The 10,664-nt window shown below is 36.6% G+C and overlaps 1 protein-coding gene across 11 annotated transcripts in view; it reads right to left on the reverse strand.

The window, feature by feature from the left end:
* Nucleotides 1-10,664, reverse strand: part of LOC105422411 (lachesin) — a 707,047-nt gene that overhangs the window by 124,012 nt on the left and 572,371 nt on the right. The gene's annotated exons all lie outside the window — the stretch shown is intronic.

The raw sequence follows: 10,664 nt of genomic DNA on the forward strand, positions 1-10,664 counted from the left end.
GGACCGTTCGGCGAAATCATCTGCGGAGTCAGCCCTTGAGTTCGGCTAATTCAGGTATATATGCTGACCTCAACGGATGATTTTCGCTTTTTCTCGGCGACCAGTCCAGTTCTCGGTAAATCCAGTTATGATACTTTTTGCGATCCTAGGATACTATCAAGAGCTTCTGGCAGCTTCCACCATCTCCGGAGCACGCAAGTATTCTCACGAGCTAGGGCGCTTCCTAGTTTGGCCCCAAGGCAGGCATTTGCATGCAAAATCCATCGCTGATAGGTGACAAAGCAGAGGGCTACCTGTCTCCGAGCCATCAGCAAATCTAAATCCTGTTCCGGACCGTAAAATCGTCCAGAAAAGACAATGCAATGTGACAGACGAACAGCTGATCGGCAACGCGTCAAACATCACGTGCGACGAACCCCGCGCACCGTCACGTCGCGCACCTATGATCGCGACGCGTCGAATTCCCGATAAAGCCGCGAACCAATTTTGCCAATGGCGTTGGAGGGTGTCGCCGCTGCAGTTCGACCTGCATCCATCGAGAGAATAGGACCATCATCTCTCTGGAGTACCGGTCGTGGGGATTCGAAAGAATACATGTATATATGTATATTGTAATATATATATATATATATATATATATATATATATATATATATGTGTGTATCATTGTATTGTTGACGTGTTATTCTAAACACGTTATTTGCGATAAATATCATCACATGCCTCGATAGTCGAAAGGATAAGATGCCTGCCCGGTAAGCAGGAGATCCAGGTTCGATTCCTGGCTGAGGTGGTATTTTTTCGCAAAATAATTACGAGTTTTCACGACTGGTTCGTGGTCGGGCCCCGCCGTGACGCACACCCTCCCTTCTTATTTGGGAGCCTGATTTACTCAAGTAAAGTCGATAACATCGATAATACTGAACGCGCGCGCGCTTCGGAAAGGTGCACGCGCTTCGATGCGCGCGCGCATCGGAAGGAACATACGGAAGGAACATATGCGATAATAAAGAATAATAAGAAAATTAATTAATTCTTTATTTGTTTTATCTTTCTTTCTTTTTTAATTTAGAAATGCATGAATTATATCTCCATCGTATTACAGATCGTATGGATCTTTATATTTATCTGTGTAAATATATAATTCGTAACATTTTGAATTATACATTTATTCAAATAGGTATAAACGACAATAGATGGTAATAAATAGTTAAATAATAAGCATAAGAATAAGTATAAGAATAAGTATAAGAATATGGAAATTAAGATAAATAATTAATTAATAAAAATTAATAAATTTAGTTAATTTATGAAAATAATAATAAATTTCTCAAAGATATTCTTTTATTATCAAAAATTTGAGCGATCCATTGGAAAAACGATAATAGCAAATAATTGCACAAGAAGAATATTAGATACTAGATCAATCACTCGAATACGCATAATTTTATTTTTAATAAAAGAATATCTTTAAGAAACTTGTTATTAATTTTAATAAATTACCTAATTATCTCAATTTCCATATTCTTATACATTAATTAATTATTACCGCCTATTGTTGTTTATATTTATTTAGATAAATATATAATTCAAAATATGTTATGAATTATATATTTACACAGACAAATATAAAGATCCATACGATCTGTAACACGATGGAGACAAATAACCTACATAAATTAAAACCTTCCAGTAGATGTTCATTAGACGTCGGTCATGGATATTCAGAACGTTCAGTAGATTGCCATTAGAATTCCAATAGACGTCTACAAGAAATCCATAGTTCCGCTTTGTGGAAGTCTATGAGACCTCTGTTAGAAGTCTTTCATAGACATCTGTTAGACGTTAGGTGGATCGCTAATAGAGGAGTCTCGATAGATAACCAACACAGAACAAAAATCTCTAATAGATGTCCATTAGAGGTTCATCACGGAGGTTTGTAACTTTCATTAGACATCCATGAACCTTCCAGAAGACCTCTACAGAAAAAGTTAATAAAAAGAATTTTTTATGATGCTGAACAAAAATATTTCTTTGAAGAAACGAAGCACACAAGGTGCAATGGAACTAATGAAATCTTTTTTATCTTGTAATATCGGTACGTCACATAATTTTTCCGAAAATCACCCATCCTTGTAGTATACACGATCGAGCTCGTTTCATCTCTGTGATCGGCTGAAATCAGATACTAGAATAATAAGTATAATTAAACTTAGAATTTTAATGTAAAAATATGACAGATCTCTGATAGTGAATGTTATCACATTGTCATAAGATTCAAATAGTCTCAATGTCAATGTTCTGATGTGTGTAATTTTTGTAAATAAATTTAATTATATATATAAAGGTGTAAAGATTATATATTATATGAATTTTTAATATTATGTTCCATGTGAGTAATGTTTATAAATTTACGTATATATTTTATTTACTCATTTATATATTTATTGATCGTATTAAATACGTGAGATATTTCTCTTATTAGACAATATTAGACAATATATGTTTTCTTGTGTTTGGTATAATTATTTATATACAATCAAATACGAATAAATAAGATATATGTAATAAATTTTTAATTTATTTATAAGTATATATTTTTAATTTTTATCATAAAGTAATTATCTATAAAGGATCTAAAACTTCCAATTAAGCTTTGTACATGATCCACGAAAGTTTCATGAAATATCTATAATTCATCCATACAATCTCCATGAGACATCTAATGGAGATAGAGAAATTTTCTGAGAAACATCGAACGAAATCCCAGAATTCGCTTCTCGTGTGATATTCAGTGATGATCGCTATTCACACGAGAAAGAATTTTACATACATACAACATAACTTGCTACAATCTATGGACTGCTTATTGTTGTCAAACAGAACTTCTCATCAAGTGACATGTGTCGTGTATGTAACGCATCTTTATCAAGAGATAGAGCTCCATCATGGAAGTAATATAGGTCTCCATTAGAGATTTATCTGACTTTCATCATGGAGATAGATATCGCATGGAGGCTGTGGAGATTACGTGGACCTCTAATGGATGTCATGTTCCGTGTGGGACCATCCACCGTGAAGGTTCGCTGGATGACTAATGGACGTTCACGGTGGAATCCTAGGGGATCGTCCATCATGGAATTTGGCTGGACGGCTAATGGATGTCCACGGTGGAATCCTTGAGGACCGTCCACCATGGAGATTCGCTGAACGGCTAATGAACATCCACTGTGGAATCCTAAAGCACCGTCCATTATGGAGGTTCGCTGGACGGCTAATGGACGTCCACTGTGAAATCCTAAAGCACCGTCTATCGTGGAGATTCGCTGGACCTCTAATGAACGTCTATTTGACTTCCATCCTAGAATACCGTCCACCGTGGAGATAGACGTTCGATGGAAGTTTAATGGAATCATGGAGATTCAATGGACGTCCGCTGGAAGTTATGTTCTATATGAGAAAGAATTAGTTAATTGTTATTTTTCTTATTATTCTTTATTATTGCATGTGTTCCTTCCGATATGCACCTTTTCGAAGCGCGCGCGCGCGTTAAGCATTATCAATGTTATCTTTTTCCAATTTAAAAATGCATAAATAATATCTTCATCGTTATATTGTATGTTCGTATCGATTTTTATCTCTCTCTCTCTCTCTCTCTCTCTCTATATATATATATATATATATATATATATATATATATATATGTATATACAGGATGATTCAGAACATCGCGGTTTGCGGATCTCAATCCGCGATCTCCTATTCGCGGGAGGTGGCGTGGAGGAGGACATGGTCCCACAGAGATCATATAAATAGGATGAGACGATCGATATTTCGCTCAATAATCCTTCGATTATTAGAAGAATGTGCTTATCAAGACGACATGAGAACATTTAAGAATGAAGAATATTACAATATGCTGGTGACTTGGTGAGTGCCATGGGCAATATCATGCTGTTGCAAGACGATACGCCGAATTGTACCCAAACCGAGCAAGACATCCATCTGCTCCTGTTATACTTCGAGCTGCTCAAAGGCTATCTATACTTACGAAACTGATAATGTTCTCCCAAACAAACACGACACTGGGAGAGATCGCGAGGCAAGAAATTTGCGAAATATGGAGACAGTTGTACGTGCTTTCGAGCAAAATCCGGACACGAATATTCGGGTCGTTGCTCGAGAATACGATTTATTATATGCAACTGTACAAAGGATATTGAGAAAAGAAAAATTGCACGCATTTCACTACACATACGTGCAACATTTACCTGAGGATTATTATCTAAGAAGAACATTCTGCGAAAATTTTCTGAGAAACAGAACGAAATCCCAGAATTCACTTCTCGTGTGATATTCAGTGATGATCGCTATTCACACGAGAAAGAATTTTACATACAACATAACTTGCTACAATCTATGGACTGTTTATTGTTGTCAAACAGAACTTCTCATCAAGTGACGTGTGTCGTGTATGTAACGCATCTTTATCAAATGATTTCAAAACCAGCAAATTAATTGATAATAATTAAATGTAATTTATTACTTTGTATTTATTATTCGTGAATTTTTTGATTTATTGATCATGTGCGTAAAAGTGTTGATGTGTTTATAAATAATTGATTATTGTGATTATGCATAATGTATTTTTTTTTTCATCAAGTATTCTCATCAAGTATTTTCATCAAGTATTCGCCGAATGATTAACTGATAGTGATTATTGTCATGAACCGATTCATTCATAAAGGCTTTATTTTATCGATCGAGTGCGTCAGTAAACGTGTTGATAATGTGCTATAATTTATAAGAAAAAGAAAATTTTTAATTTCTCTAATTGTATGTAATGTGCTGTTTATAATAATTCGAATAATTCTCAGTCGCCAAATTAATCGATAGCGGTTAATAGTGATGGACCGATAGATTTGGATTTTTATAAATCAATCGAGTGCGTGAGTATTGATATAATTCAAGAAAGAAAAATTTTGATTTATTCGGTGTGAATTCGTCGCATAGAAAAGAGTTGCTATCACGGCGAGTGAAATTATCTGTCCATTTTTTGCAAGGTACGGAGACATCGAATTTTTACAAGGCAAATGTGCATGCGTGTGCGTGTGCATGCGTATATGTGTGCATGCTTGCGTGCGAGAGCAAATGTGCATGTATGTTTGTGTCTTGAAGCAAAGCAGCTATTACATACGTAATATACAAATTAATACCGAAACATATCACAAAATATCAATATCAATTCAATAGCGAGATATTACGACACGTGTTAAGTATAAATATAATACGATATAAATATATAATACGATATAAATATAGTATAAATATAATACGATATAAATAACGTTGAAATACAATGATAATGAAATGATATTTCATTAATTAGATCTTATAGAAAATAAGTACACTATCTATGCGTTGTATTTAATCATAATCATATAATGAAATGTCAAAATTTGACATATCATAGACAACCTCTCTCATATGATATGATCTAATTAATGAAATATTTCATTATCATTGTATGTCAACGTTATTTATATCGATACTTAACACATGTCGTAATATCTCGCTATTGAATTGATATTGATATTTTGTGATATGCTTCGGTATTAATTACACGTATGTAATATACAAATATAAATAGGTTTCGTAAAAAAGCAAAAATAATTTCTCAATAAAAATATAATAGTATATCACATCAATATATTTGTATAATAATCTCGATTGACGTTAAGAGGGCTCTCGTGGTAGCGCCTTTATCACTTGTTATAGCATTATGCCTGAGCACATGAAATGTTGGCTCTATGATTAGTTGACTTTAATCGCTATTAATTTAAAAACTATTATAATCTCAGCATTTTCATATTAGAATTTTCGTTTTATTTTTATGTCAGGAATATGTCATAAAAATTTCGGTCGCGAGTTGTGGGACTGTGTGCGTGCGTGCGTGCGTGCGTGCGTGCGTGCGTGCGTGCGTGCGTGCGTGCGTGCGTGCGTGCGTGCGTGCGTGCGTGCGTGCGTGCGTGCGTGCGTGCGTGCGTGCGTGCGTGCGTGCGTGCGTGCGTGCGTGCGTGCGTGCGTGCGTGCGTGCGTGCGTGCGTGCGTGCGTGCGTGCGTGCGTGCGTGCGTGCGTGCGTGTGTGTGTGTGTGTGTATGGGGGGTGGGTGGGTGGGTGGGTGTGTGTGTTTCGTAACATGTTGTGCTTCGAATTTGAAATTTTGCCAAATAATTGGAGTATCCTTCTCGTACAATTACTTGCAATCATAATTCATGCATTTTAAATGTTTCTAGATTATTGCTAATATGTCTCTTTTGATGAACGCGTTATCATTATTAATCTTATCGACATAGCGGATCATCAGACCAATAAATTAGCATCATTGTAAAAACCATTGCGAATCATTGACTGGCAGAATCCAATATGTTTCATGAAAAATTGGGATTTAATAATATTGCTTTCGAGTTATTTATTTAACTAATAGGGACAATTATGATATATTTATTATACTAGACATTACACGTGCGCTGCGCGAGCGCTATTTATCTTTTTCAACGTAAGAACAAAAATCAATATAATATCATTATATTACTGTTATACTACAATATGCACAATTGTCAAAACGATTCTCTGTGAGATCAATATAATGACAGCTATTCACAAAGTGAGCACAGAGAGCGAATCAATCAGCATTGCGGAAAAGCATCAACAATAAACTTGTAACGGCAGGGCCGTTACGAGGATACATACATACATACATACATATATATATACATACATATACATAAATATATACATATATATAAACGCTTGGCTTACTATCCTGCACTACCCATCCTGCTTGCACGTACATCACTTGCGCTTTGCATTCGCTTGCCTGTAGGTCGCACGCGCCGTCTCGCTTACGCTATCTCGCTCGCGGTGCCCCCACGCGATACCGACTCCCCGCCACCGGACCGACGGCGCGCAATGAGGAACGCCGCCGGGTATATAAACCCGACCGGCCGAGACATCGAGACCAGATCCCATCCTGCGATCCGACTCCCGATACCGACCTAACCAGTACCTACTACCTCTCGGGGCCGAGGTTTCACTTGGCTCTGCCGGGTTTCACCGGCTTTCTCTACCTTCGGGCTGAGGTTTCACTCAGCTCTGTCGGGTTTCGCCGACTCCTGTCACCGCTTCACGGGCTGAGGTTTCATTCAGCTCTGTCGGGTTTCGCCGACTCCTGTTACCGCTCCACGGGCTGAGGTTTCACTCATCTCTGTCGGGTTTCGCCGACTCCTGTCACCGCTCCGCGGGCTGAGGTTTTACTCAGCTCTGTCGGGTTTCGCCGACTCCTATCACCGCTCCTCGGGCTGAGGTTTCGCTCAGCTCCACCGAGTTTCACCGGTTTCCGTTGCGGAGGCAGGGCTCGACGTGGCACTCAACCCTGCCCGCAATACCTAACTGTTCCGCCTGACATTAGCTCGTAAGTGCATGCGATAGAGATTAAGGCCGCTAGTTATAAATCAGTAATTCTAAGATCCGTAGTGATAATCGCGCCGCGTAACTAAACTATTGTCGACCGCACGCCGCACCCGTCCTGCGCATTTCATCGCCTTACGCCAATCGGTTGCGTCTCCGCTTTGCTACCAACGACCTGCGAGAGCACCCGGCTCTGTCCTACTCTGTATCTATCTTTCTACCAATAAACGATCTTTTCACCGCCACTTGTGCTCGCGTACGCTTGAGTCTCCTCTCTTCTCGAAACCGGACACCGAGCCGATCCGAGCGTCGAGCGAGGTGACCGCGTCACAAACTTCGAGAAAATTTTGAGAGACGTGAGTATCGATGTTATACCTCTTTCTAGAAAAGATATTTAAATTATATATTTAAATAATTCATCAAAAGATATATTTAGTAATTCTTAATAATAAAATTTTGGCAAAATTGATGCAACAAAAGCGGAAAGCGTCCCTTGTTAGCGCTAACGGAAAATTAAGATGAAAATATAATTATATTATACATTCGTAGTGATTTTTATATTTATCTGCATAAATATTTCGTAACATGTTGTACATTATATTAAATCTTAAAATAAGAATATGAATACCGGCGTATGAATACTGATCTATAAATACCGACCTAAGAGCCTCTTTTATCATCATTGATTAACTCAATTGGCCGGTTATTCTAAAATAATTGATTATTAAGTTAATCGAAGATGGCCTAATGAGAAAAAATTAAACAGATTTCCGAAAAAGATTCTCCTCGCCGGACTATCGGCTGCGTTCCGACAGCAACCTACCTGTATTATAAAATGAGAATAAGTTTTTCCAGACTTAAGAAATTTCTATTCTGCAGCCAATCAACACGCTTAAAATATTCATCACGATAAATGTAATATTAGAGTAATAATGAAACGGGAGCGTTTTCCGCTCGTTGTAATTGGATATAGTCATTTAAAGCGACCGATGCCTTGAAGATTTTTCACTGGATTAACCAATCAAAAAATTTTATTTTTAATTGGCCAATCGACAGTGTGGGCAATCGGCCGCCATCTTAATGAAAGGGTCTGTTCTTTTTAGCTGAACTGGCTGCACTAATTAAGAATTATTATCTTTTTTTTTTCAGTGTAAAGACAGAAAAATAAACTGTGAACTAATACAATCAGTTCAGGCAAACAGAACAGGCCTAATAGTGACACTACAAACAGCAGCGACAATAAAATCTTTAAGAATGGTAACACTATCACATTTCATTTTCAATTATTTTACAATTGTTCATCATTTTACGAAATCATTAACGACGGAGTTAAAAATGGAAAATAAATATGTAATTAAGTCGTTGTATTTATTACATCTTTATTGATACATGTCCACATAAGGCACGATAAAAAAAAGATTCAATGTATTAATTTTATGCAATGTATTATTAATAACATGTTTATATATGCCGATGATGATTTATACTTGCAGATGCTCTTAGAGATGAATCTGGATGACTTTAATGATTCTGTTGGCACTGATGCTGTTGCAGCTCATGCCGCAGGTGCCGCTCTTGAGGTCGCAAATAATGTCCAAACCAACAACGCCAACATCAACGGCAACGCCAACGTCAACGCTAACGCTAACCCTCCAAGTAATTTTAAGACTTTTTCTCTTTTTTTTTCTTTTATTCGTCCTTTTTCCCCTCTGTACGGATGCATATATACAATATATTCTTTATATATATTAGTAAGGAACAATAAATTAACAAAAATCTAAGCTTTTGGCTCAAGTTCAACTCATCCTCAGTGATATAAGAAAGAAAATCAAATTCTGTGTCCAGTCGATGAGCGATCAACAAACAATAGTGACATGCTGATCAGTTACTCAAATCAGTTAATCAAATGAAAATACTCTCTACTCCAAATGAAAATAATCTCCTCAAAATGAAAATAATCTCATGACATACTCAATTACTCTTTCTTTCATTTATATGAAAGTTTTGTATGCACTACTTCACTTTTAAATTGATATTTTCATTTGATCAATTGATTTGATCAGCATGTTACCATTGTTTGTTGATTGTGGCTCATCGACTGGAGTCAGAGTTTAATTTTCTTTCTTATATTACTGAGGATGAATCACACTTGAGCCAAAACGCTTAGATTTTTGTTAATTTATTGTTCATTACTAATATATATATATATATATATATATATATATATATATATATATATATGTGTGTGTATATATAAAGAATATATTGTATATGTGCATGCATACAGAAAGGAAAAAGGAAGAGTAAAACAGATAAAGAGAAAAAGTCTTAAAATTACCTGGAGGGTTGGCGTTGGCATTGACGTTACCGTTGGCGTTGGCGTTGTTGACTTGGGCATTATTTGTTCGAGAGCGGCACCTGCGACACGAGCTGTAACAGCACTAGCAGGGACAGTAGCATCATCAAAGTCATCCAGATCATTCATCTCTAACAGCATCTGCAAGTATAAATCATAATCAGCATATATAAACATGTTATTAATAATACATTACATAAAATTAATACATTGAATCTTTTTTTTATCGATACATGCCTTATGTGAACATGTATTGATAAAGATAATAAATACAACGATTTGCTTACATACTCCGTTTTCCATTTTCCGTCGTTAACGATTTCGTAAAATGATGAACAATTGTAAAATAATTGAAAATCAAATGTGACAGTGTTACCACTCTTAAAGATTTTATTGTCGCTGCTGTTTGTAGTGTCACTATTAAGCCTGTTCTTTTGCCTGAACTGATTATACTAGTTCACAGTTTATCTTTCTGTCTTACACTGAAAAAAAAAGATAATAATTCTTAATTAGTGCAGCCAGTTCAGCTAAAAAGAACAGACCCTTTCATTAAGATGGCGGCCGATTGCTCACATTGTCGGTTGGCTAATTTAAAATAAAGTTTTTTGATTGGTTGATCTAGTGGAAAGTCTTCAAGGCATCGGTCGCTGTAAGTGGCTGTGTCCAATTACAACGGACGAACGAGAAATGCTTCCGTTTCATTATTACCCTAATATTACATTTATCGTATGACGAATATTTTAAGCGTGTTGATTAGCTGCAGAATAGGAATTTCTAAAACCTGGAGAATTACTCTCGTTTTATAATACAATAGGTTGCTGTCGGAACGCAGCCGGC

The sequence above is a fragment of the Pogonomyrmex barbatus genome, unplaced genomic scaffold (genome assembly GCF_055798465.1).
Source record: "Pogonomyrmex barbatus isolate J1 unplaced genomic scaffold, ASM5579846v1 scaffold5, whole genome shotgun sequence".
NCBI lineage: Eukaryota > Metazoa > Arthropoda > Insecta > Hymenoptera > Formicidae > Pogonomyrmex > Pogonomyrmex barbatus.